Source organism: Micrasema longulum, unplaced genomic scaffold (genome assembly GCF_059751315.1).
Source record: "Micrasema longulum isolate JH-2025_06_02 unplaced genomic scaffold, ASM5975131v1 h1tg001637l, whole genome shotgun sequence".
In the NCBI taxonomy this organism is placed as follows: domain Eukaryota; kingdom Metazoa; phylum Arthropoda; class Insecta; order Trichoptera; family Brachycentridae; genus Micrasema; species Micrasema longulum.
In genome coordinates this window covers 110,580-115,173 of record NW_028278817.1, presented here as the reverse complement: position 1 = coordinate 115,173, position 4,594 = coordinate 110,580, and positions in this window count along the sequence as shown.

Sequence of the window (4,594 nt, the reverse complement as noted above, 5' to 3'; positions counted from 1 at the left end):
AGGAATGTCCTCTTAAAAGCCATTTTCACGTGCAAAATACAATATTGTTCCATCCCAGGACTCAACCATTGTCCACGTGTACACAGAAATTTGTTGGACAGGATATTGTTCCGAGACATTATCGTGGAGAGAGATGGGTAGGCTATCCCTACTATGATTTCTCCCACCAGGGCGCTCGGTTGCATTGTCCTCGCTCACGGACAGAATCTTATAATAGCAATTTGCACGACTTGTACGTACCGTTTCCACGCATTTTATCTGCAGAAAAAAATCTTTTTTATTATTCATTTGGTCCTTTAACAAATGTAAACGCCATGTGTTTTCATTTTCAAAGCGTTCACCTGTGAACCTCAGCCAAAATTTTTGTATTCTCTCTGCGCCTGCGCTCTGTCGAGACCGTTCACTGAGCTCAGACAAGATACATAATGTTGCCGTATCTATAGTATTATTCAACTATAAAACTTTAGTCACTACACCACGGCGCCGCCAAATAACGTGGGTATTTTACAAAAAAAGTTAACCCGTTTGACGTGTTATATAAAAGCGACAAAAAAGCGACAACACCTTTTAGACCAATCTCCAATTTCAATCACAGGTTGTGATCTTACCCCCAGTACAAATGTTAAACTACTGCTTGTTCATTTAGATTCAGATCTTTCTCTTCATTCTCAGGTCAATAAAACGGTAAGTGCTGGTTTCTTCCATCTCCGACAGATCAAATCCGCGCGGAGAAATATTCCTATAGATGCAACTAAAGCTCTTGTAAATGCTCATGTCGTTTCGCGTCTAGATTACTGTAATGGAATATACGCAAATCTCCCAAAATATCAAACTAATAAACTTCAATCTGTTTTCAATGCAGCAGCAAGGCTTTTTACGGGAGTAAAAAAATATTCTCACATCTCACAACATCTTCGAGATTCGCACTGGTTAAAAAGCCCAGAGAGAATAAAATACAAGCTGTGCTGGACAGTATTCAAATCCCTTCATGAAATGGCTCCAAAATACCTATCGGACCTTTGTATTAGGGAAAATACATGCCAAAAAAATCTTCTTTTAGGTCAGCATTTGATTCAGGAAGAGGAAAACTTGTTGAAATCCGGCGCTCCCCAAACACTAGATTTGGAGATCGTGCTTTTGCCGCCGCCGGCCCCTCTGCCTGGAACCAATTGCCTTCAAACTTACGAATCATCGACAGTCCCAGTCAGTTCAGATCCCAACTAAAATCCCACTTCTTTAAACTATCATACCCTCAATTTTAAATCTGGAAATATAATGTATCACTTAAGTTTGGTTAGAATGTTAGCTAAAGTTTAGATATACAATTGTAAAGCGCCCTTGAGGTGATTTTTTCAAAAATGGCGCTATATAAATCAGCCCAATATTATTATTATTATTTTTCAACGCGGGTTTGATTCTAGGTGAGATTACAATAATTTAATATGAATTTTCCTGAACCCTGTAATTCACAAAAATTATTTTAACTCTTGGCCTTCTATTGTACAAAAAAAACATATTAAATTTTAGTTAGTCGTAAGTACGCTGACATATTATATTCATTTGCAAAACGACTACTTGCATTTTCCAGGAAAACAAATTATTAATTATTAATTATCTTATGATTAATTATCTAGATTCCATTGACAACTTTTTTGAAATGATTATACACCCAGTTTCCTATATGTTTCAAAGTCGATTAAAGCATATTAATTATTTTTTATTATGTTTTTCAAGTTAATGTTATAAAAATAATCATTATTTGCAATGTACAATAGAAATTATTTGCGATGCTTATTATACATCGTAGAATGTATTTTTATTGATTCTTTCCTTGAATTATAAAAACTGTGATTTCCTAAATTATTTAATAAATTGCTAGAAATAAACGTCACTGGTATAAAAACATTTGCCAACACTGACAATAATACGTCACACGAAAATCTTCCAAGAAATTATAAATTAAATTTTTTTAACCAATCTCCAGTGTTCGTTCAACGCCAAACTATTTATTAGTATTGCTTTTAATCAAACATGAGTATTTTAATTTTATTATGGCTTGTATCTATAGAATAACGCAGAACACTATTTTTAGCAACAAATATAACATCTTAGAATACGAATGTCAATGCACTACTTTTTACGGATCGAGAATGGACATCTTGTCATACATGCTCTTAAACTGTCTGCTTTTGACATGACCAGACTTGAGATTAAGGTTTCTCCAATTATGCCATCTTGTCCTATGTAACCATTTACTCTATAAATATTTATTTTCCCAATCATTCGCTATTTATTCCGTATCTTGTTAATTCTAATTTGTATCAATAAATTTCGTCACAAGCTTGCTTTTTCATCCAAATTCAACATTCATCATTCATCGATTTTAACTATTTTCATTATGGTTCATTCTGGTTTCATCTTGGCTTTCTTAGTTCAATGTTTTGTCATCATTTGCATACCCTTTATCACACCGATGGTACTTTGAAAGCTTCTTCTAGTTACCCGAATCCGTTCAAAAGGTTTTAATGTATTATTGCGATCAATAAATCGGGTTATTGTCTCGCGACTAGTGCGGACTCACGGATCAGAGGTCCGAGTTTTTAACCCCACTCTACCCCAAATTGATTTCCATTTTCTAAAAGTGAGTAATTTACAACTCGTTGAAAATGGCCACCGAAATTAAAATATTTTGGTAAATAATAAGAACGTCAATATTTATTTTTCAAAAAAAAATTTCAAAAATCTTAAATTTACTTATTTTGGTCTTATAATAATTCTTGTAAAAAAGGACATTGCACTTTTATAACAATATAAATCCATTTTTTTCAAAAAAGAAAAAGGTGTGTTAATGGTGTATAATAATAAAAAAATTGTTATAAGATGTTAAATTCATATTTAATATATTAAATCAATTATATTTAAAAACAAATTAATATGCTCAAAACGATTTTTCAAAACGAAAAAAAAAAATGGTTTCCAGAAATTGCTAACCCTGACATTCCTCCGACCACCCACACCCCCTCTAATAGACATAAGATGGCGCCTCAAATACATACATCTTCATTATTCCATAGTTTACAGTAACGGCATACTCTACGTTCTCTACACTTTACAATAGTCATTAACGAGTGTTTAAAATTAGACAGTTTAAAGTTTCCTGCAGATTTTGCCACAGTATGGATTGACCATTGAAATTGACTGTACGAATAACTCTACTATTACCGACTAATTTGATAAAACATTTTACGAAGCTTTCTTTCGAACATAGAAATAATATTTCTATTTTTCTTTTTGTTGGTCAAACTGGAGTTCAAAAGATATAATTATATCGCTGATTACTTAAATATATCACGATATTAATCTGTACCTTATAGGATAAACCACGGGAGTCGCATTGGACAAAATGTTCAGGAAACGTGATTTTGTGATTTCCAAAACATCATAACGTTTGAACCGAATGAGATAATTACAATCTATAAAGAACTTTCATTGTAAAATAATGATTATTTTGATAAGTATATGTTAAAATAGCGTCTCTAGGACTACTGATGTTTTTTGCATTAAAACAAAGTAGACTTCAGATTTTCATTTCAACTTAAAAAAATATTTTTATGAAGAAAGTCGTCTTCGGTGTTTTATTTACATATAAAATAGCTTTTAGCAATAATATCTGTATTTTTAACTTCAAAACGGCAAAATGTAGACTCCCGTGTTTTATCGTTTTTAAGGTTCAGATATAATATCGTGATATTCATTGCCGATTTTTTTTTTTTTTTTTAAGAAATAATAGCGTTCTTTTCCATTTTCAACGAGTTGTAAATATCTCACTGTTAGAAAATGGAAATCAAGTTGGGGTAGAGTGGAGTTCGAACCTTGGACGTTTAATCCGCGAGTCCGCACACTAGTTACGTAACCAAAACCCGATTTAGTAGGTGTCTTTGTTTTTACGAGACATTCCAACTTACATCTTTCTGTTAAACTAAAGTTTTAACACTTACTCTTAAAGTATTTGTAATGAATGTTAGATATTCTTTAGGTGAATTTTCGGATAGTTTTTACTCGTTTATTTCTTACTAGAAAGTTCACAGTATATCGTAACCAAATGCTTGAGAATATTCTTTGCCATGTAAACCATTTAATATGTAAACCTTGTTATATTATGACTAATTGAATAAACATGGATGTTTAGACATAGAGATAATACGTGAATACACAGTGTACAATATGATCATTATATTAAGCCAGAGATAAAACAATCCCTAAAAATTCATTGTCTTTCAAATTAGGTAAGAAAATATAATCTTTTTTTTTCATAAATAATTATAAAAACACAAGCTAAAATTACGTTTTCATTTATGCGTGTTGCAGAAATAAAAAAAAAAAGATTGTTCTAATGTTTACAAATTTCTGGAGGCAAAATAAAAATATATATTTTTTTTAAAACTCAACTCTTTGTTTAATTTTTAATACAAACGAATGAATTTATTTCTATTAATCAAAAATATTTTTTACACTAACATTTTTTTTAAGGTGTTGATTTTTTCAGAAGTGGGCAATTCTATAAGAAAAAAAAAGTTATTACCACAATCTTAAA